General features: G+C 47.0%; 1 long non-coding RNA gene across 1 annotated transcript in view; it reads left to right on the top strand.

Annotated features, from left to right (window-relative positions):
- Positions 1-11515: 11515 nt before the first annotated feature.
- The window catches only part of LOC123371540, a 77752-nt gene continuing 64630 nt past the window's right edge, over positions 11516-24637 (top strand). Inside the window, exons 1-2 of the long non-coding RNA XR_006579830.1 lie at positions 11516-11581; positions 22292-22381. This is a non-coding gene — a long non-coding RNA (uncharacterized LOC123371540). The remainder of the gene's footprint in view (positions 11582-22291; positions 22382-24637) is intronic.

Genomic DNA, 24637 nt, shown 5'->3' with positions numbered 1-24637 from the left:
AGCCAATACAAACCACCCTGTGCTCCCTCCCAGAACCTGCCTAGACAAATAGTGAATTTAGGCTCAGCCTTTGATGCGGGAGGTGTAGTACTAAAGGCCAGGGCTGGCGCAACTATCAAACCAAAAAACCACCACCACCACCACCAAAATGCCTCCCCTGGAATTGTGCCGCCCCAAGCATGTGCTTGCTTTGCTGGTGCCTAGAGCCAGTCCTGCTAAAGGCCGTGGCCATCTTAAAACAAAATAGCAAATTAAACCAACAGGAATGTTCTTACAAAGTATCCATGCCAACAATGGTAAGATCATCCTGGAAGTGCTATGGCCTGGATTCCACTGTACAATTAGGCTACCAAGAGCCAGTCTAACCACAGTCCTTTCAGCATCCTGTGTTTTGGGTCTCTGGTGAGATGACACTGTTCAATGTCCCAGAAGTTCCAATAGGACTCAAAATCTTCCTTGGGTTGGAATGGTCCCTTAGAGGTCAGTGTGGTATTTCAGGAGCACCATCTCCAAAGCCATTACACACAATTCAACCTTTCTGATATTAATATTATGCAACAAAGACCACCAAGGCAAAGATAAGGAAACTTACCTACTTAATAGTCTTTAATGAACTGACATAGGACTATCTGTAGAGTCTCATTGCTATTCAGGGGCGGCTCTACAAATTTGGCCGCCCCAAGCAGTCATGCCCGGGAGGCGCCCCCGAGCCGCGGGAGCAGCGGACCTCCCGCGGGCATGACTGCGGAGGGTCCGCTGGTCGCACGGCTCGGCTGGACCTCCCGCAGCTGCGGGCGGTTCGCTGGTCCGGCGGCTCCGGTTGAGCTGCCGCAGGCATGCCTGCGGGAGGTCCAGCCGAGCCGCGGGACCAGCGAACCGTCCGCAGTCATGCCTGCAGGAGGTCCACTGGAGCCACCGGCCGAGCGTCCCCTCCGCAGTCATGCCTGCGGCAGGTCCGCTGCTCCCGGGGCTCCGGTGGACCTCCCGCAGGCATGACTGAGGCAGGTCCGCCGGCCCAGCCTGCCGCCCCCCCGGGAAAGGGCCGCCCCAGGCGGGTGCTTGCCCTGCTGGGCTCTGGAGCCGGCCCTGTTGCTATTACATCTTAATCTGAACTGGAATTCAGGAGATCTGGGTTCAGGTTTCAGCTCTTCTATAGGTCTTTTTTTTGTTACCTTGGACCAGTCACTTAATCTCTCTGTACCTCAGTCCCCCATCTGTAAAGCAGGAATAATAGAACTTCTTTTCTCTGACCATTTATGTTTATTTTGATTTACAATAAGTCAGATGTGATCATTCACAAGTTCTAATCATCTTGCCACTTACTTTACCTTTACAAAAATTAAATGCAGTGCAGATCAGCTCAACCCTTCTACGCAGCAGCAGCCGTCAATAGATAAATACTGCCAATGCCAGACACTGACCTGTATCTCAGTCCATCTGCCCCACCTTAAAGGGCGAGTAAACCAAAAGGGTCCTGCAGTGTGCCATATAGCAATCGAACTTGGGCTACTTTGGACCAGGGGAGGACTTTCCAGAACCCTGGGGCCCTTACAGAGCACGTCTTGCCAGTAGCCCCCTCTCTATTATGTATAGAGAGCTAGCATCTCTGCCTCCTCTGACTGTAGCTGTGTCAGTACATCACAGGGAGAGCCTGTGTCTGCCCTGTCTCTTTAGAATGTAAGCTCTTCACAGTATGGGTGGCAGGTTTGTAGAAATTTTGGTGGTGCCCAGAATCTGCCCCCCCAACTCCATCCCCCCAACCTCCGCCCCCACCTGCCTAAGGCTCTGGGAAGGGGGTTGGGTGAGGGGAGGAGGCCGGGTGCAGGTCCTGGGCTGAGGATTAGGGTGCAGGAGGGGTACAGGGTGGAAGCTCTGGGATGGACTTTGGGTGCTGGGTGCGGGCTCTGGGCTGGGGCAGGGGGTGGGTGTGCAGGAGGGACCGAGGGGTGCAGCCTCTGGGATAGAGTTTGGGGGTGAGCGGTTGTGTGGGAAGGGGGAGGGGGTTTGGGGATAGGAGGGGGTGCAGGGGTGAGGACTATGGGCCTGAAGAGGAGGGGTTTGGGGTGTGGGAGGGGGCTCAGGGCTGGGGCAGATGATTAGGGTGCAGGGGGATAAGGGTTGGGGCTGAGGGGTTCATGATGCAGGAGGGGGCTCAGGGCTAGGGCAGAGGATCAGGGTGTGGGGGATGAGGGGTTTGGGGCATTAGAGAGGCTCAGGGCTAGGGCAGAAGGGCAGCCTGCCCTGCCATTAGCGGATGGGGGCGCTAGGACCCTGGGGCAGCAGACAGCAGTTGCTGCCGGGAGAGGGGCTCCACAGGGTGGAGACCCGTGGGGGCCGGGGCCCGCTCTAGGCAGGGCCAGTGGAGAGACCCAGCTCCAAATATTGGTGGAGCAGAGCCCCTAGCCCTGAATATTCCTGGAGCCCAGGCACCACAAGAGTATATAACCTGCCGCCTATGAATGAACTGTCTTTCACTAGACACACACACCACCCAGCCCAACTGATCCTGAACCTCTAGGCGATACTGTAATACAATAGTAATATTGACAGAAGGTTGAACATGGCAGGGGGGTGAGTTTCTTTTACTCTAGTGGTTCCCTGTATATGAGAGATCTGGAACAGTGGTCAATGCATTGGAAACTGATGTGAAGCGATGAGTGACAGGTTTATAAAATACAATAATTCGACAAGAAGTTGAATGCCCTCAATTTCCATTGATCAGACTTGTGTACAATCCATTAACAACTTTTAAATGTATAACTCGCACCTATGACCATATTATTTATAAAAATATACGGTTCATCTTGAATTGTGCTGTCAGAGAAGGTACTTCAGTTCACTCTGAGATTAATAAACTCAAGTGTGTGCTGTATAGTACTTTAAGCAGCCTAGCATAAATAGCTAGCTGGCTTCTATATTAAATCGTGGAGTGAACTGACCAGAATATTACATCATATTGGCACTAATCGTCTAGGATGGTTTGTATTTCAAATAACCCTGGCACTTAATATCCTGGAATTGTTAATACTGGGAAAAGGAAAATGTCAACCTGCATGGCAGCCCTGACTACTGCTGAGATACCTTATGTAGAGCTAGGGGGAAAATGAGGTCATGCTTTTAGTACTGACCTTTGTTTATGTATAGCCATATTCATCTCCTACAAGCATATTTACAACAATGTTAAACCAAGGGGGACATTTTCAAAGGCATAAATGTCAGCTAAGTGCCTGATTCACACTGAGGGTAAATCTACATGGCATTTTGGAGCTTGCGGGAGCCAACCTCCCACTGAGGGTCAACCGATTTGGCTAAGCAGGGCTTGCGCTAGCGCTCTAAAAATAGCCATGTACAAGTTGCTGCTTGGGCTAGAAATCAGGCTCTGCACCCTAGTGAAATGGGTAGGCATCAGAGCCTGAGCTCCAGGTCAAGCTCCAACTTAAAAACAGGATGGAGGTTCACTCCTGCAGGCTCCAAAATGCTGTGTAGACATACCCTGCGAGCCAACTGGAGTTAGGCTCCTACTTACCAATTATGCTTTTTAAAGTGCCCTCCCTTCAAGTCTTCTGTTCAAAGGGGAAGTAAAAATGGGAAGAATCATTCCAAAGTGGACCAGTATGGGGAGCTGTTCATTATGGTTCTTGTCTGGCTGACTGTGGGTATCAGTGTGGGAAGTATGAGAATGGGTGGGAAGTTAAGAAAGCTGACCTGGGAAGAGTGAGAAACAGGGGCTAGTGAAGTTATGGTGAGACCATGCCTTCAACAGGACTGGGGGATTTCTCTCCTTTCTTGGGGCAATTCCAGACTCCCAACCCCAAGACCATTCAGGGTGATTCAAGGTATGGGAGAGCTCTGCCCAGGGAGTTAAGGATGCCCAGGAGAAGTTTTTGCAACTGCTTCAGTCTTCTTGTAGTAGAGGACTATGGAGAGATCAGTGCTGGAACCGTAACAAGGACACCATAATGCACCAGAAATGCAATAAATTCCAAGGCTAAAAGGGACAATTATGATCACCTAATCTGACATCCTGTGTAACACAGGCCACAGAACATCCCCAAAATTATTCCTAGTGCCAATCTATTAGGGAAAAACAATGCAATCTTTATTTTAAAATGGTCAGTGATGGAGAATCCACCGTGATCCTTGGTAAGTTGTTCCAATGGTTAATTCTCACTGTTAAAAAATTATGTCTTATTTCCAGTCTGAATTTGTCTAGCTTTGGCTTCCAGCCATTGGACTGTGCTCTCTGCTAGACTGAAGAGTCCATTATTAAATATTTGTTCTCCATGTATGTACGTCTAGAGCTCTCTATGCATCCAGGGCTCACATTAGCCCTTTTGGTCACAGCGGGAGTTCAGGTTCAGCTGATTAGCCACCACATTTCCCCCCCCCAGAGTCATTGCTTCAAGACAAAATCCCCCTGTGGGACAAACCCACAGCCAAACTAGGACTGCCCTCTTAGCTGCCCCTCCAATAGAGCCAGAGTGAGACAGCACTCAGGTCTGGGGCAACAACTTCCAAGGGACCCAGCCTTCAGGCACACGGCAGCAGCCTATCCCTGAGCAGAGCATGGGGCCAGTTAACCCCCAGGCTCAGGTATTTCCTCAACCCTGCCAGGCAGTGTGTGCAATGACACTACTCAGCCAGGAACCCTTCTGCAGCCTTGCATCGTAAGACTCTCTAGAGTCCTACCTTGCTCTGGATCCGGTTCCTGTTCCTGTCTCAGCCTTGCTCAAGCCCAGCTTAAGTTCCAGCTTTGTCCTTGCCCTACTCTGCCTCCTGACCCTGCATCCCAGACCCTTGGATTGCGACTGCGGGCAGCCCAGAGCCCTTTGAATCCTGGCTGCGGCTGGGATTTAAAGGGCTCAGGGCCCCCTGCAGCTGCCGGCAGCCCAGAGACCTTTAAATCCCGGCCACGGCTCTGGCGGCCAGGCTGGGGCCAGGATTTAAAGGGCTCAGGGCTCCCCTCAGTGGCAGGTGCTCTGGGCCCTTTAAATCCCGGCCCCAGCATGGCAAAACTCGGGGTTCCCCCCCCCCCCGGGGGCTCCCAGCCACCTCTTCAGCTGGGAACCCCTGGTTGATTTAAAGGCCCTGGGTCTCCCAGCCACAGCTGGTGCCCCAGGGCCTTTAAATCTTAAGAGGCCATGCCCCTTCCGGATGAGGCCACGCCTCCCCTCAGGACTCCAGCAGTACCATTAAGTCCTGTAAGTTACTTTCACTCCTGGGCATGACATTAGCTATCTTCCAGTCTTCTAAAACAGTGGTTTCCAAACTGCAGGTCACAACCCAGTACTGGGTCATGTAATGTAAGGCACTGGGTCACAGCGGCTCTGGTCAGCACCACTGACCGGGCCACTAAAAGTCCCGTCGGCAGTGCTGCCCGGCTAAAGCGGGCTAGTCCTTACCTGTTCTGACACTGCGCTGTGCCCCGGAAGCAGCCAGCAGCAGGTCCGGCTCCTAGGTAGGGGGACCACAGGGCTCCGTGCTCTGCCCCCACCCCGAGCACCAACTGTGCACTCCATTGGCCAGCTCCCAGCCAATGGGATCTGTGGGGGTGGGGTGGTGGCCACAGGAGGGAGCCATATGGAGCCAGACCTGCTGTTGGCCTCTTCCAGGGCACAGTGCAGTCCACGGTGCCAGAACAGGCAGGAAGCCTGCCTTAGCACCCCCACTGCACCGCTGACCAGGAGCTGCTCGAGGTAAGCCCATGCCCCAATCCCCTTCCCCAGCCCAAACCCAGAGCCCCCTCCTGCACCCCAAACCCCAGCCCCACCCTAGAACCTGCACCCCCAGCCCAGAGCCCTGACTCCCTCCCACACCCCAGCTCCCTGCCTCACCCCAGAGCCCCCTCCCACACACTGAACCCTTCATTCCTGGCCTCACGCCACAGTCCTCACCCCAACCCTAAACTCCTCCCACAACCCAATCCCCTCAGCCCCACCTCCGTTGGGTCGTGGGCATCAACAATTTTCTTCAACTGGGTTGCCAGGAAAAAAAAGTTTGAAAACCACTGTTCTAGAACTTACTCAGAGCTCCAAGTCTTATTGAAAGTCAACGTGAACAGCCAGCTCTTTTGAAACTCTTGGATGCAAGTTATCTGGACCTGCTGATTTTAAAATATCTACCTTCAGTAGCTTCAGTTTAACAACTTCCCATGATATCTGAGGCCAAGCCTTCTTATGCCTGATGAGTCACCGCAAGCTATCACCTGCAGGTTTTGTTATAAGCCCCAGACCTTTAACTAGGGTTCAGTCAATCCAGAAGCAAGGACCACCCAGGGGTGATCCCAACATAGGTATATAGGCTCCTAAGGAAAGAAGTCTCTCTAGCCTTCCCAGTGGCCCGACCTACTCAGGAACACTCCCATTACCAATAGTTTCAATTGGGTGCTCTTGCTCCAGCCATCCCTTGTTCCTGCTCTATTTGTGCTTTTTCCATACTAATCAGATCCTGCTCCAGCCTGCATCTGTTTCTGTCTCAGCTGCCTGCCTGGCAACTCTGACAACTCCTGAGATACTAGTGGAATAAAAAATATTATCTCATGAGTCCACATCTGTGTGTCCCCCCGCCCTCCCACACACACCCTCAAATACAGAACAGAAATATTTTAGGATGTTCTGGCACAAAAAAAATCCCACCCCAACTTTCTTTTCAGGGCAGTGAAGGTCTGGCTTTTGTTGCAGGATTCCTTCAGTCCAAGCCTCCCCCTGTGGCAGGCAGCATGAAGTATGTCAGTATAGGGCAGGCGCTCTTCATCTGCATAAGGATGCAAGTGAGGAGAAAAACGAACTTCTCTGTCACACTTTTTCAGAAGCTGACATACAAGGCCATTGGTGGATTCCCCATGCATATAAGGGCGTTTGAATAGCACGGAGCTAGAGTAATGGCTTCTAAGTCATCCTGCAAATGCAGGGAGCTGGGCTGGAAGAACAACTATGGCTGTAGTTCTTCCTGCAGCCATGTTGCTGCACGTAGTTATTTTTTATTACTCTTGCACCTATAGGCAGGGCCACCCAGAGGGTGGGCAAGTGGGGCAATTTGCCCCAAGCCCCACAGGGGCCCCCACTCACGGGGTCCTTCACTCACTCCGTGGGACCCGTAAAGCTGTTGCGGGGCCCGGGCCCCCGGAGCTTCTTCCGCTCTGGGTCTTTGGCAGCAATTCGGCAGCAGGGGCCCCCCGCCACCGAAGACCGTAGGCCCCCTGAATCCTCTGGGCGGCCCTGCCTATAGGCCAGTCAGTCATGGATCACCACCCCATTGTGCTAGGGACTGTCCATACACATAAATTTATAATCTAAGTATAAAAAGACAATAAGTGAACACAACAAATACTCAGGGACATCAAGCAGCCTGAAGGCTGACCCCCTAACTTGTGCCAGTGCAGACCAGTGCTAGATTGGGGTGCACAATGGTTGTTTAAAGCCACTTTTGCACCCTTCCTCTTCAGCTCTGCCAAGCAAGAACATAGCCTATCACCTTGCTGCTAATAATACATAGGTTCTTAACATTTTTCGGGGGGCAGGGATTGGCTCAGTTCATACTTAAGAGGGAAGAGATTCACCTATTATGTAACCTTCACTTAATTCAGAACTCTAGGTTTACTTTAGATGGTATTTTGTAGTAGACCTTCAATCTGACACTTGTTTTATTAAATCTAACAAGACCACAGCTCAAGGTGGTATATTGCCAAATAGGGTGGCCAACTTTCTAAATGCACAAAACCAAACACCCTAGCCCTGCCCCTTCCCCAAGGCCCCGCCCCTGCTCATTACATTCCCCCTCCCTTGCTGGCTCACTCTCCCCCACCCTCACTCTCTTTCACTGGGCTGGGACGGGGGGGGGGTGTTGGAGGGGGTGTGGGCTTCAGGGTGAGGCTGAAGGGTTTGGGGTGCAGAAGGGGGCTCCAGACTGGAGGGTTGGGGCCAAGGGATTTGGAATGCGGGAGTGGGCTGCAGGTTGAGGCAGGGGGTTGCAGTGCAGGTGGGGGTACAGGCTCTGGGCTGGGGGTGTGGGGTTTCGGGTGCAGGAGGGGACTCTGGGTCTGGGGAGGCTCAGGGGCAGGGGCTCAGGCTTACCTCGGGCAGCGGCACAGCAGGGCTAAGACAGACTAGAGTCCCTATCTGTCCTGGCACTGTGCTACACTGCGGAAGCAGCCAGAAGGTCTGGCTCCGGGAGGAGCCGGGGAAAGGGAGAAGAGAGGAGGCTCCATGTGCTACTCTCACCAGCAGGCACCCCCTCCAGCTCCCATTGGCCATGGTTCCCAGCCAATGGAAGTGCGGAGCTGGTGCTCGGGGCAGGGCACGAAGCCCCATGGCCCACCGCCTAGGAGCCAGACCCGCTGGCCACTTCTGAGATGCAATGTGGTGCCAGGACTGGTAGGGACTGGCCTGCTTTAGTGCCACAGCACCGCTGACCGGACTTTTAATGTCCTGGTCGGTGATACTGACTGGAGCCACCAGGGTCCCTTTTCAACCAGGCATTCCAGTCAAAAAACCAAACACCTGGCCACCTTCTTACCAAAATACCAGCCCCTCCTGCCCCCCCATCTGCAACAGCTAAGTTGTAGGCAATTAAATAATGTGATTTAGAATGGAAATGCTACCAGAGCCTTAGCCTTAGTGGACTGAACAATGAATTATAATGAATTAAGCCACTAATCTGGGAGATTGGGTAGAAATATATCTTGCAGCTTTTTGACCATCTAATGAGCCCTATCATGTCTTTTGTGTGCTTGAAAGTCGGAGAGAATTATTCTCTAATTTACAAATTGAGGTTTAACTATTTTCAGGACATCCCTTCAGTATAATTTTCATTTGATTCCAACCTAAGCTTTTATTGTAAAATGTCCGATTGGCTGTGTGATTATTGCTACCAACCTGCCAACATGAATAAATAGTAAGCTTTCTACCAGCTGTAGTGGGCAAATCCAGTGGTGAAGCAGCAATAGCAGTTGCATGCTGGAAACTAGCATTTAGAGATGCTCTGGAATCTTATTCTGGGACAGTGAGGATAAGGAATATCATTGGGATGGTACACTGTACCTGTCAAAGGAAATGAGATGGCCAGTTTTGTTTGTGCTGAGTGATGGAATGTTTTACCACATAGGTTCTGTGTTCATTCTTCCTGTTTAAAGGGTAAATATCACCACACAGCGCTAGGAGCATGTGTGGAGATTTTAGCAGGGAAATGTGTCAGAAGACAGCTGACATCACTATATGGCTTGGGTTATATTCTGTTAGCAACACCAGTTCCTATGCAACAGCTCAAGAATTCAAACCAGGACTTGAAATCATGCTCATTTCATTACTAGCTTCTTAACCCCTGACAGGACTCTGCTCTTAGAGAGGTGTTGCATTATTTGAGGAATCACCTTTCAGATAACTAGCACATCTTTTCTGTACGTCTGTATTGGCTCTTGGGACAATAGTACCAAATCCCTTTTTTTTAAATTGCTTGTGACATAGTGTAGCTAACAAACCCCCAATTCCTAAGAAAATATTATACTGGGTGTTTGTGGGGGTATGAATTATTTCTGAATTCATGTCTGGTTCATTGGCTGTAGTCTCTCTGCATTGTCAATACTTTGCTCATCTAGTACTGGGGAGGGATGGGTGGAGGGGGGGGATTGATTAGGGCAGAGAAAATCATGTGTGCAGAGAACCCACTCCTCACCTAGGCAATTCTTACAGTTGCTTTCAGTTTGGAGGACTAGCTCTGTATATTATTCAGTTCCACAGTAAGAGTGCAAAGGGAGTGAGAGAGCTACCTGTAGGAGACCTGAAGCCTGCAGCAGGCTTGCTAAATGAGCTAACGCAAGACACCTGGCACAGGGAGGGAATCACAAGCAGCTGGCTCCTTACATCAGACCTGATTGGGAAATCAGCTGTGAGTAGGACAAGTACAAGCTGAATCCCAAGACAGGTCAGTCCCTAAGACCTCTGAAGAAATGCAAAGGACTAGATGAAAGAACCCTTTTGCTCACCCAGTGTCTGAGATAGAAGCCATGTCTTGGGGCTAGATTTTAGGACTCAGATATTTTCTGAATAAACCTAGATCCCTGGAAGTGTAGCAATTAGACAAGCAAGTTTGTGGAGTATCCATAAAAGAGCCTGGAACAGAGTGAATAAAGGGCAGAGCCAAAGCACCCTGGCCACACAAGGGTGCACAGGGGCAGCCCCCTCTTCCATATCCATCCATTTCCAGGGTCTTTGGGTAAAACTCTTTCTTGAATGTCTGAAGAATTCTGGTTCCAAGATAGAATTATAGCACTATGCGAGTCTTACTGTTTAATGCCATCATTTATGTTCAATCACATCCTTAATGAAAACAGAGGATGTCATTTTTCTCTGACTCAGGAATAGATGCACAAAGGCAATAAGTAGGCAACATTTTCCATGTTATCCTTTCTGTGTGCCTCATTCCTGACTTGGAAGAAGCACATCTGGAAGTTAGTAATTATTCTTAACTTAGTCTTTTTGTGGAAACTGCTGCCAAGTTTGTCAATGAGTGCTACCTGTGTGGTTTCAGTAATGTCAACAGCTGGCTGCTAGGAACTGGAGACCATCAAACTCATTTCATGCAAGGCAAAAAAAAAAACACAGAAATTTGATGGCAAAAAAAAGGGTTGCTACTTACTTGGACTGCCTATTCACTTGAAAAATTGTGGCAAAAAAGTGTACTTTCCTTCTAGAAAAGAATTAGCACAGCTGTAGATATTAAAAGCATAGGAGGCTAAATCAATCCCCAGTGTATCACCCTGCAGTCCAATAGAAAGAGACCAAAGATTAGTTTAAGTGACAGCAGCATAGATTGCTTGGGGCTTGCTAAGTTTGTGTTTAAGGGTATGTGATGAGGTGTGCTCCTCACACTAGCCCCGCAAGAGCTGAATTAAGCCAGGTGTGCCCACTCAGCTAATTAGGTTACAAACAAGGGAGCTTTAGGCTGGAGGCAGCTAATTAGAGAGACGCTCACCTGTGAAGGACAGGCTAGCAACAGAGATGACTGGGAAAAGCTACGGTTACTCCCTAGGAGGAGTGTTTGGAGGCTAGAGAGACAAAAGTTAATCTTTGGGAGGAAGGAGTGAAGAAACTGGCAAACCCAGAGGATGGGGAAAGGCCAGAAGAGATGTAAGCAGCTCAGGGGAAAAGCAGCAAGGTACAGGGAATAGACCTTGGTTGCTGTGTAGAGGGTCTCTGAGGCAGAACCTGAATAAAGCATAGGCCTGGGTTCAGGGCTTTGGAGCAGAGTGCGGAGCAACAGGTTTTTGCCTGGAGCTGGAGCAGAGCCGGAGCACAGCTCCAAAGCCCTGTCTGTGTTCCTCTGCCAGCCTCTGTGGGAGTGGCACTGTGAGGCAGTGAAGCAGAAGACCACATGAGATTGCTGAAGAGCAGGAACCTTGGTAAACTCCCCCCAGGAAGGAGAAATCCCAATAGTGACCTGGCTAGAGGGCTGAGTCATGAAGAGGACACCTATAGTTCCTGAGAAAGGCACAGCAGAGGAGAAACCAACAGGGTAAAACCAACAGGGTGTAGTCCGCCTGATCGTACTAGTCCCTAGAACTGCTAGCAGGCAGCACTATCCAGTGGTGAGTAGAGCAAGCCCTTCACAAGGCGAAATTTGGAGTGGCTAGATTATTAAACCAATTTCATTCTCCTCTAACTCTGCAATCTTGGATTAAAATAAGGAATCACAGTATAATTAAATTACATGCACTGTACTGGGTGTATGTAGCCTAAACAATTCATTTTTTTCCTCTCTCACCCCCACTTCACAAACAGTGAAGTTCACTTCCTGCATGTACACCGAGAACACTAACTGTTTCAATAGCATGAAATAGTCCATTAACTTTCATCTAAATGCTGTTTGGAAATAGATGTGTATGTATACATATTATGCACAGAGTGGCATTCTTGGTACATGCCTTTGATAGGTGGCACAGATAATTATGCCTGTAGTTAAAATCAGGGGCAGGGATGTGCCTTTTGCCATCTCTGTGAAAATCCAGCCAAACCTGACCCAGCTACAAGCTTTTCAAAGTTTGTGTGTACGTGCTCAGTGGGCTTATTAGGGTTCACCAGCTAAATTCTCTCAAGATTCAATCTGTACTGAGCATACTCCATGCCATGGCTACAAAAGTTGAGCAGAACTTTTCCTGTAATGTTCCTCTTGGCTGCAGGGGGTGCCATACAAGTCCCCACCCCCTGCCAAAAACAGCCACAAGCATCTCAGTGTGGGCACCTAGAATTAGTGGACAGGTGACATTAATGTCTCTGTATCTCAATCCCCCATCTGTAAAATGGGGATAATAGCACCACCTTATTTCACAGGGTGTTGTGAAGATAAATAAACCCCATATAAAAGAAGCCATGAAGACATTTCTTCAAACCCTATTCTGAATACTGGGAAGTAAATAAGGCCTCTAGTCAGACACTGAACAAGGAAAAAACAAAATACTGAATAGCTGTTCCTTCATTGAGTATTATTAATCCTGTGCACTGAATGAGACAGATTTGTGGGTGGAAAAATAGTATGTGATCACATAATTAAAGGCAGCATTATAATACTTATGCATAAGGGGATCAAATTAAGGTTTACAGGAAAACCTTAATTCTGGAATATCCTAACCTTTGAATGCTTGGGTTTGCCACCTTAATGCCATTTGTATAGAGTATATCCTGGTATTTGTATATATTTTGCAACAAGCATTTAATTAGCAAAAGTGTATATGCGCATGTGTATTTTTGCAAGCATCGATAAATGGAGATGTGAAGCCAGATTCTGATCTTAATTTCACCAGTTTTATTTGGGAATAATTCCACTGGCTTCAGTTGAGTTGTTCCTGATATACAGAAGTACCTAAGACCAAGCTGTAGTTCAGTGTTAAGGTTTGGTTCCTGTTTAGAAATAACTTGAGACATTTCAAGTGTTGGATGTCAACTGAACCCTGGATCGAACTACAGCTCAGTGTTCATTGTTGCTAACTGAAACTGATGAGTCCACTCTAGGAAAATTCCATTATGCTTTGACTTCTGTTGTCTTTACGTGACAAGCAAGTTTGTGTTTCCTAGGAGCTATGAAGTAGCTTAATAAAATGTCACTTTAAAAAAGCAGAATGAAAGGGGGGAAAAAGACCTCAGAGTGATCCATGGAATAACAAGAGGGTTCTAGCTTTGTTCAAATCTATCATGAACTGTGACAGGGCTCTTCTTGATACCAAGGAGTGGGCTAAATATTGAAATGAACTTTTCTATCTTTCTCCTTGGTGCCATATGTATGTGGAACTACAATTTTGAAAGGGAAGAACAGTCTGGGATAGAGGGTAAGGGAAATAATGGTGTTAAAGGGAAAATGTAAGTTATGTAAGGAGGAAAAATAGATTTGGGGCCCTATTCTCTCCGTGCTTCTGTGGATTTATCTTTTCCCCTTTCAGAGTAGGGCATGCCCTCCCCTATGGGAGTGTCTAGACACTCTGTTCCACAAACCTGTGGCTCTTGGAGAATCTATTAATGGAGATGAGGCCTCTGCAGCTGTCAGTGCATCCCCACAGCTCACTATAGCATCCAGAAGTCTAGGTTATAGCAGTCCCCACCACCACCAGTCAGTGGTTGCTCAGTCAGAAGAGAATCATAGAATCATAGAATCATAGAATTCAAGATCAGAAGGGACCATTATGATCATCTAGTCTGACCTCCTGCAAGACGCAGGCCACATTAGCCGATCTACCCACTCTTTTAGCAAGCGACCCCTGCCCCATGCTTCGGAGGAAGGCGAAAAACCTCCAGGGACACTGCCAATCTGCCCTGGAGGAAAATTCCTTCCCGACCCCAAATATGGCGGTCAGCTGAACCCCGAGCATGCGGGCAAGACTCTCCAGCCATACCCTCTGAAAGAGGTTAAGAATATCATATCATTGACCCAATTTGACCCAACTAAGTACCAGTTTGGCACTTAATTGACCTATTGACTAAGCCTGTTATCTTATTATACCATCTCCTCCATAAACTTATCTAGCTTAATCTTAAAGTCATGGAGGTCCTTCGCCCCTACTGTTTCCCTCGGTAGGCTGTTCCAGTATTGCACTCCCCTGATGGTTAGAAACCTTCGTCTAATTTCAAGCCTAAATTTCCTGACTGACAATTTATATCCGTTTGTCCTCGTGTCTACATTAGCACTGAGCTGAAATAATTCCCCTCCTTCCCTGGTATTTATCCCTCTGATATATTTAAAGAGTGCAATCATATCTCCCCTTATCCTTCTTTTGGTTAAGGAAAACAAACCGAGCTCCTCAAGTCTCCTGTCATACGACAGGCCTTCCATTCCTCGGATCATTCTAGTGGCCCTTCTTTGTACCCGTTCCAGTTTTAACTCATCCTTCTTAAACATGGGAGACCAAAACTGCACACAATACTCCAAATGAGGTCTCACCAACGCCTTATATAACGGGACTAGCACTTCCTTATCCCTACTAGAAATACCCCGCCTAATGCAACCCAAGACCGCATTAGCTTTTTTAACGGCCACATCACATTGCCTACTCATAGTCATCCTACGATCAACCAGGACTCCCAGGTCCTTCTCCTCCTCCGTTACTTCCAACTGGTGCGTCCCTAGCTTATAACTAAAATTCTTGTTAGTCATCCCTAAATGCATAACCTTACACTTCTCACTATTGAATTTCATCCTGTTACTAATACTCCAGTTTACAAGGTCATCCAAATCTCCCTGGAGGATATCCCGATCCGTCTCCGAATTGGCAATACCTCCCAACTTGGTGTCGTCCGCAAACTTTATCAGCCCACTCCTACTCTTGGTTCCCAGGTCAGCAATAAATAGATTGAATAAAATAGGACCCAAAACCGAACCTTGAGGAACTCCACTGGTAACCCCCCTCCAACCCGACAGTTCCCCTTTCAGTACTACCCTCTGCAGTCTCCCCTTTAACCAACTTCTTATCCACCTCTGGATTTTCATTTCGATCCCCATCTTTTCCAATTTAACCAATAATTCCTCATGTGGTACCGTATCAAACGCCTTACTGAAATCCAGATATATTAGATCCACCGCATTTCCCTTGTCTAAAAAATCTGTTATTTTCTCAAAGAAGGAGATCAGATTGGTTTGGCACGATCTACCTTTCGTAAATCCATGCTGTAATCTATCCCAGTTGTCATCGGCCTCCTGCTCCTTAACCACTCTCTCTTTCAAAATTTTTTCCATTACTTTGCATACTACAGATGTTAAACTAACAGGCCTGTAGTTACCCGGGTCACTTTTTTTCCCCTTCTTGAATATAGGAACTACATTAGCTAATCTCCAGTCCAACGGTACAATCCCTGAATTTAGAGATTTATTAAAAATCATCGCTAACGGGCTAGCAATATCACTCGCCAATTCCCTTAATATTCTAGGATGAAGATTATCCGGGCCCCCCGATTTACTTCCGTTAAGCTGTTCAAGTTTGGCCTCCACCTCAGATACCGTAATGTCTACCCCCATATCTTCATTCCCATTGGTCCCTCTATCACTATTCCTTAGCCCTTCATTAACCTCATTAAAGACCGTGGCAAAATATTCATTCAGATATTGTGCCATTCCAAGATTATCCCTAATCTCCACTCCGTTTAAAGTTTTAAGTGGTCCCACTTCTTCCTTCTTGGTTTTCTTCCTATTTATATGGCTAAAAAACCTTTTGCTATTGGTTTTAATCCCCTTCGCTAGGTCCATCTCCACCTGTCGCTTTGCCTTTCTCACTGCATCCCTACACCCTCTGACCTCAATAAGGTAGGTTTCTTTGCTGATCCCTCCCATTTTCCACTCCCGGTACGCTTTCTGTTTTTTCTTTATGACCCCTCTAAGACGCTTGGTCATCCAGCTTGGTCTAAAACTGCTACCTACGAACCGTTTTCCCTTTCTCGGGATACATGCCTCTGACAACTCCTGCAATTTCAACCTGAAGTAACCCCAGGCGTCATCTACCTTTAGATTCCTAAATATGTTGGTCCAGTCCACTTCCCTAACTAGTCGTCTTAATTTAGTAAAGTTAGCCCTTTTGAAATCGTAAACCCTAGTCTCAGATGCAATATTGATTATCCTCTCATTAATTTTGAAATGAATTAGCTCGTGATCACTCGAGCCAAGGTTGTCCCCTACAACTATTTCCTCAACAAGGTCCTCATTACTCACCAAAATCAGATCTAAAATGGCATCCCCCCTCATCGGTTCAGCAACCACTTGATGGAGGAATTCATCAGCTATCACGTCTAGGAAAAGCTGAGCCCTATTGTTATTACTAGCATTTGTTTCCCAATCTATATCTGGGAAGTTAAAGTCTCCCATGATCAAGCAGTTCCTATTAGTGTTTACCTCCTTAAAAACATTAAAGAGCTCTCTATCCGTCTCCAAGCTAGATCCTGGCGGTCTATAGCACACCCCAATCACTATCCCGGGTGAGGCTCTGGTAGTTTTCTTCCCTAATGTGACCATTGCCCACACAGACTCCGTATTAACCATTGCATTGCTAGTTATTTCATTACATTTCACCTCATTATTGATATACAATGCTACTCCCCCACCTTTACCTTTGCATCGGTCTTTTCTAAACAGCACATACCCTTCCATACCTGTACTCCAGTCATGGCTATCGTTCCACCATGTTTCGGTTATTCCTACGATATCCGGTTTCAATTCTCGGACCAGGAGCTCCAGTTCCTCCATTTTATTACCTAAGCTTCTCGCATTGGTGAACAAACATCCTACCTTTTGCTGTTGGGCTCCTCTCACTCTTCTCACCCCGCTCGGTAGGGACACAGTACTACCAGTATGACCTGTCGATCTAGTATCTGTCCCCCTCCTCTTCCTTACACCTAACCGTCCCCCTCTGGCTATATCTGTTGTTATCTTCTTGTTCTCACTCCCAATGTATAAATTTGGCGTGGAGTGCACCAGGGCCTCTCCCAACCGTCTCCCCCCAGTGTCTAGTTTAAAGCTCTTTTAATCAGATGAGCCAGCCTCCCTCCTAGAAGTCTACTTCCTGCCCTACTTAGGTGGAGCCCATCCCGTGAGAACAGTTGTCTGTCCCCAAAAGCCTCCCAGTGCCCATACATCCCAAAGCCCTCCTTGTAACACCACTCTCTCAGCCAACTATTAATCGTCAGGATTCTCTCACCCCTTTGGCGCCCTTCCCTAGGGACAGGTAGGATCCCACTGAAGATCACCTGAGCCTCAATTTCCTTAAGCGTCTTACCCAACCTGGCATAGTCTCCCTTGATCCTGTCTAGCGAGAATCTAGCAGTATCATTCGTTCCCACATGAAGGATGACCAAAGGGTTCTTACCTGCTCCTCTTAGGATCCTTTTCAACCTCAGGTCCACATCCCGTATTTTAGCGCCCGGTAGACAGCACACCCTTCTGTTCTCTGGATCGGCCCTGGTCACAGGCCTGTCCAACCTTCTCAGTATGGAGTCCCCAATCACGTAGACCTGCCTTTGCCTGGGGACAGTGCGGTCCTCTAACCTATCCCCCGTTCCCCCTGGTTGCAAGCTCCTTCCATTCCTATCTTCCCTTGTGGTTCCCCTTAAGCCATCCTGTAATCTCCCCTGGCCCAAACTTGGTGTTGCCTCCATAGACTCCTCCCCTCTATCTATGGGACTGGCCGCTCGTCTCTTTTTCCTTGGCCTCCCACCATCAGCTACCATAATCTTTACCCCTTCCTCATTCTCCAAACCTTCAAATCTGTTCCTTAGCTCTATTTCCCCCTCACTGGCTCTCCTTTTCCTTGGCCTGCTTCTCACAGTCACATGCTTCCACCGCCCATCCTCCTCGTCTGGTGGTCCCCCCTCACTGGCCTTAGCCCCTGCTCCCACCTGTGCCCCTGGGCGTTCCCCTTCGGTTACTGCCTGCCATTGCTCCATCAGCTGCTCGAACCCCCTTCTATTCTCTATCAGGGTTTCTACCTGCAGCTCTAGGCCCTGGATCTTTTCCTCCAGCAGCTCTATTAGGCGACACTTCATACATACATAGTACTGCTCTGGGTCCCCTGCTAGAACCAGGTACATACCGCAGCTGCTGCATGCTCTCATCCTTGGTGTGTCCTCTGCTGCTTGGCTCATGGCTGCTGCTGTCCACAGCACAGAAGTTTTATAGCAAGTTGTAGTAACTCTGCAACTGTGGCCTGCAGGTTTGGGAGGAAAGATGATCTGGTGAGACCTGGCAGTCCTCTGCCAACCTGTGACTATGCCTTGCCTCCTTTCCAAACACACACAAGCTTCTAAAGGCCAGAGGAAAGGAGGAACATGCTATAGAGGAATCCATGAACATTAGGGGAAATAGGTGCCCTTAATCACTAGGTACACTTAGCTTGTATGTTCACAGGATATTAGTTGAGGCATCCTAGGGAAACTACTAGATTTCCTAGGAAAACTTCTTGAAAAGTATTCAGCCAAAAAGCCTTTTACCCTAATTTAATCCAGTTACTCCTTATTGTACCACCCTAAATAGATTTCCATCCTTGTGATTACCCATTGCAAATTCCTGTTGCCAGTTATGGTCTCTTTCAGTTTGTTATCCAAATTACATATATATCTTTCTCAGTTTCTCACATGACTCTGTCCTTCCAGCCCCTCATAATTTTTGCTCTCTAGTTTTCAAATATCTTTCTGCACTAACTCCAGGTATTCTCTTATCGGAGAATAGAATTTTCCTGCTCCGTTAAAATTAATGGTAATTCGGCTTCCAGATTCAATAGTCAATGCTGAAAAATCTCTGTCCTTACCATCCACAAACTATGGCACCTTCCCCTCTCAACATCACTCTTAGACCAACATGGCATGCAAAGGACATGACATGAAGCCGCTAGGAAGGATTGATTCAAGTGGCAGAAAAGTTGCTCCAGTAAGCAAAAGTCAAAAGGTGCTAAAACACCTGATGTCATCTACTATCTTAATAACACTTGACAGAGGACTCTTGGGCTGGAACTGTCAAAAGAGCCTAAAGTGACTTACAACTGAAGTCATGATACACAAGCAAAATTTATAACAATTGGCTTGTGAAACAGGACTGGCAGCCTCCTGAACACACCTTTGTGGTAAGAGGTCTCTGTGGTGCCCTGCTATCAATTGCTCCTCTCCAATGCGCCCTCCATGGGCAAATAATAAACATTCACCTCCTGGGATCCCATTTATTGAGTCCTTCCCAACAGGACCCCACCCAGTTCCATGAGTTTCTCCTTGTAGGTAGGGAGCCCCAAGCCCTTCTTCCCAGAACTAGGTACCTGTAACCAAGTCTCTCAGGCTTTACCTGGCTGGAGCTTGGCCTTCTTCATCTGTCTGGCTTCTAGGTCCACAAACTCTTCTTCCAATCAGAGTCTGTAGCAGAAACCTCCTGTTCACTGCAGTGTCTCTTTTCACAACTTCCTACATCTCAAGGTTTTCCCTGGAGAAGCCTTTCCCACTCCCTGCAACCTTTATATCACTTCCTGAGCTTTCCCCCCTTCATTGTAGCCTTCTGCTGTTCTTAACAGGGCAATAACCCTGATCTCTCCCAGGTGTGGCTCATCCTGTAATCAGGATTAGCTAACCCCAGCCCTTAGTGGGTGAGTCACTCTCTTATAGCATTGCAGAGACTTGGTGGGATAAATCTCATGACTGGAATATTGAAATAGATTGGGTAGGAAGGAAAAAAGGAGAGTGTTGCATTGTGCATCAAGAATACATAGACTTGTTCTGGGGTTCAAGAGGTGGTGACAGGCAGAGACCCCCTGAAAGTCTCTTGAAGATAAAAAGGGTGGGGGTGAGGAAACTGGGTGACATCAGACCACCAGATCAGGAGGAGAAGGCTGAAAATGCATTTCTAGAACAAACAGCACTATCCTAAACAAGACCTGGTAGTAAGTGGGCATTTTAACTACCCAGATATCTGTTTAAAAAAAATGACAAAATGTCAAATTCTTGCTGTATGTTGCAGATAACTACTTGTTTTAGAAGGTGTAAAGTTACTTGGAGTAGCCATTTTCTACTTGATTCTAGCCATTTTCTTCTTGAAAAGTAGCCATTTTCTACTTGATTCTGACTAACAAAGAAGAATTGGTTGTGAATCTGATGGTGGACAACTTGGTAAAAGGGATCATAAAATGATATGCTTCATGAGTCTAATGAAAAGAAGGAGAAAGGACAGCAAAGTAAGGTCAAGGGACTTAAAACCCAAACCAAAAACAAAGTCAGAACTAGCAGGTAAGATCCCATAGGGAAAAATTCCAAGGGAAAAAGGAGTTCATGAGGGCTGGGAGTTCCTCCAAGAGACAATATTTAAGGTACAATGAAAGCTGATGTGGAGAATAACTGGGTAGGTAGTGGTAATGCTGAAAAGGATCTGCAAGTTATAGAGGCTCACAAATTGAATAAAAGTGAACAATGCTGATATTCTGAGTGTATTAATAGGAGTGGGGCAGAAATTGCCCTGCTCTAACCAGCACTTGTGAAGCCTCCTCTGGAATACTGTGTCTAGTTCAGTGAGCAACATTTAAGAAAGAAGCGGACAAATTAGAGCCCAAAGGAGAGCAACAAAAATGATCAAAGGTTTAGAAACCTGTAGCAAGGGGGATTAGGTTAGACATTAGAAAAAACCCTTTCTAGTTAAGGGTAGTTAAATTCTGGAATAGGCTTCTAATGAGGTTGTGGAATCCCCCTCATTGGACAGGTTTTTTCAAAACAGGTTGAAAAGAGATGTCAGCAGGGTTCTAGGTTTATTTGACCCTTCCTCACATGGGGATGGACTACATGACCCCTTGAGGTCCTTCCAGCCTTACAATTCTGATTTTGTAAGGGGGGTACATTGAGGACTCTGCTGTAAGTGTTAAGCTATCACTTGAAGAGGGAGGAGTGTTTCCTGGTCCTGCTTGCAGGCTAGGTGGCTCTTGAGCAAAGCATGCCATTAGTCAGAGATGTCTTCAAAGCAAGTTTGAGTTAGTTGCCTCTCTCCACCTAGCTTTGCTTGTCTGCTTACGGTTTCATAATGTTAAGGTTCTGGATTTTAAGACATACAGTGGTGTTATGGTGCAGCCAGAGGCGGCTCTACAAATTTGGCCGCCCCAAGCAGTCATGCCCGGGAGGCGCCCCCGAGCCGCGGGAGCAGCGGACCTCCCGCGGGCATGACTGCGGAGGGTCCGCTGGTCGCGTGGCTCGGCTGGACCTCCCGCAGCTGCGGGCGGTTCACTGGTCCGGCGGCTCCGGTTGAGCTGCCGCAGGCATGCCTGCGGGAGGTCCAGCCGAGCTGCGGGACCAGTGAACCGTCCGCAGTCATGCCTGCGGGAGGTCCACTGGAGCCGCTGGCCGAGCGTCCCCTCCGCAGTCATGTCTGCGGCAGGTCCGCTGCTCCCGGGGCTCCGGTGGACCACCCGCAGGCATGACTGCGGCAGGTCCGCCGGCCCAGCCTGCCGCCCCCCCGCGAAAGGGCCGCCCCAGGCGGGTGCTTGCCCCGCTGGGCTCTGGAGCCGGCCCTGGGTGCAGCCTTCCAGAAAGGGTATTCTATGTTTAACATCCATCTTCTGTGTTTATGCTATGAACAGGACAGTAAGTTTCTCTGAAAGTATATAGGGCTTGTGCTCCTAAGTCACAAGTGATTTTGAAAATCCCTTCCTTAGTACATTAATTTTTTGGTCAGACATTACACTTTTCCATGTGCCTCTAGATATTAAGGATTGATTCTTTGAAGGATGATTTTCCTCAAATAAGTGCAAAATAGGGAAATACCTCGCAAACTGACAATTTTGCTGGACAGTGTTAATCAAGTATAGACCTCAATCCTGCAGTGTGATCTGCTGGCATGGACTCCCATACCCAGGTATGAGTGCAGGGGTGTGTATTAATACACCACATTGCAGGATTGGGGGGGAAGGGTCTTATTTATTAGAGTGAGAGTAAGAATATTAATTTTTGGCTTTGGCTTTAATTATTACTCATTAAGTGGAGCTGTATCAGGATTTGAAACAAACTCATGCTTAGAGACACAAGAAGGCTGAGGTAAAATCTTTTATTGCACCCACTCTCCATTTGTTAGTGGCTAAGAAAGAAAAGGATCAAGTAGAAAAGTAACTGCTAAACTGGAATGCTGGAACTGCGACTATAGCAACCGATGCTGGTTCAGAGTCCCACCACTCTTCAACTTCTACCCTGGCTTTTCATCACCTGTCTTCACTTTTACTTTTATCTAAACATTTTTGAATAAAACCTGGCCAACAAGGTGGATGCTAAGTCTTTCACTTCTAGAAAGATAATGACGAAAATTAAATGTTGTTCAACAGGTTTTTGTGAAGGGCCCCAGATATCAAATGGGCCGCCTTGGCCTGGACCTGAAGAAAGTGAAAGAAAATTTTGGAGTCTAGCTCAACACCGTAAGTGCAGAGGTCAATGAGAAACTGAAGTTTAAAAAGTGTGTGTTCATTTTGTTTTGCTTTCACATGCTTATAATGTTCCTGGTCTAATCCAGGACTTTTCTCAGTATGCTGAGTTATTTCAGACCACCTTGAAACAAGAAGTCAGCTCCAGCTTGACTTCTACAGCAGACAAAGATGGATAAGTACTAAAATCTTTAGATGTTTCAGTTTTGAACCTCCTTAGAAGACAGAATGGAACCAAGGTAGAGAGACAAAATAGAGCTGCTACAGTATATTCTTGTTCTTCACACAGTATTTTTCTAGTACCTACTATAAGACTTAATAGTCTGTGCCTTACTGTACTACTCTGCCTTGGGAAAGGCAGTGTCTGAGTGAGAACAGTGGAAAATAATGTTTGAAAATTTGTCTTAAACATTAACCATTTTCTTGGGAGTTGGAGAGATACCTGGAATTGCCTTTCTGGTGAATTTATCACTTCTCACAGGTACCGAATTATTAGGCTACAATTTTCAACCAGGGCTATGTAGAGGTCTTCCAGGGGGTACATCAACTCATATAGGTCAGTGTTTCTCAACCTGATGGGGGGGGGGTTATGGGAGGGGTTTACGGGGGGTCGCAAGTGCCTGGCTGCTGTTAGGGGGTGGCAAGCAAGGAAACTGCCCCTGCCACAGAGGGGCCTGCTAAGTTACATGCTTCAGTCTCAGGTGGCAGGGTTTGGGCTTCAGACTCCTGAAAGGGGTACAGTAGTTTGGAAGGGTGTAGGCTACAGATTGCCCTTGATTCACAGAGCAGGTACAGCTGCAGCACACGCTTCCTCCCAGTGCCTCATCAATAGGGATCTTCTCTAAGCATGAAATGATGCTTCATCCTCTGGCCCCACTGAGAGCTAGAGAAAATGTGACTTACTATTTCTGTTGTGAGTGAAGACTTCTCATTGAACTCACTTGAATATCCTTATGTAAAAATACTGGCAAAATGTGTTATAGTCCCCTGTTACAAATTCATATCTGATTATTGCTTATCCCAGCTAATAGGCTTTTTTCTTTTTCAGTTCAAGTAGTAAAGGTTGTGCTTTAGAGCTAGAGGCCCTGGGAATAATGCCCACCAATAGCATAACTAGGGCATTACACTCAAACGTGTGGGGGAGGAGTGTTACTTTTTCTCTGTGTGCTCCATTTCTTTAGTACAGCAGGGAACTCTACAATGACCAGTTGAGTATTTTTCTCTCCCTTAGAGGAATCTTCTTGCCTCTTTTCCTGTTTCTCAAGTCACCACACAGTGAATAATCAAGAATAACCTCCAATTAGAATTCCCTAGGAAAAAACTACCAATAAAACAGAAGAGTATATCTTCTCTGAACTCTTTATGACTATGCTAATCACAGCAGCAAAATATCAAATTTGTCAAATTCTCAAATTAGATTGACAATTTGCATTGTAAACCTTCCTCCAAACTGGCTTTTTAAAAAGTGTGGAAAGGAAGACATTTTCATACAACTACATTTGGAGCATGTTAGTGAATTTTGCCATCTCTGTTTACTCCAGCAATATTTTGATAACAGAAACCAAACAAACATAAAAGTTTATGAGAATGACATGCATTAATGAGGATTTAATTTAGGGAAAATCTGTGTTATAAATAAATCATTAAGAATTATCTTGTGGCCTAATGCTCAACCAAATACATCATGACACTTAATTAATCTAATCATGTTTGTGCTAGACTGAGGAAATAGTTTGGAGATCTCCTGTCCTAGTAGTACACAGGCTAACGTTTCCAATAATTATTGGCAATAAAACATTATTTGATTACCTTCAGTACTTTATGGGCCTTGGGAGTATTTTCATTTTCACTGTTTTACTAAAACTTGTAGCACTCTAAATTATGTAAGTTGATTATGTTTCTAACTATCAGGATTTCTTCTTCCCTTAAATTTGTGCATAGATGAGCCATTTTCAAATCCATTTTCTTGTGCTATTATGGATGTGTAATGATATCATTGTCCAGGTTCATTTCTTAGAAGTACTTAAGCCCTAATCCTCCTCTAGGGTAACCAGGCAGCAAATGTGAAAAATCGAGATGGGTGTGTGTGTGTGGGGGGGGTAAATAGGAGCCTATGTAAGAAAAAGACCCAAAAATTGGGACTATTTCCCCCCACCCCAAAAAAAATCGGGACATCTGGTCACCCTATCCTACTCCTACTGAAGTCAATGGCAAACTTCCCTTGACCCTTCATTAATGTAACAACTTAAC

This window comes from Mauremys mutica, chromosome 5, assembly GCF_020497125.1.
Source record: "Mauremys mutica isolate MM-2020 ecotype Southern chromosome 5, ASM2049712v1, whole genome shotgun sequence".
NCBI classification, from domain to species: Eukaryota; Metazoa; Chordata; order Testudines; family Geoemydidae; genus Mauremys; species Mauremys mutica.
The sequence above is the reverse complement of the archived record's forward strand: the minus strand, read 5'-3'. Positions and strand labels throughout refer to the sequence as shown.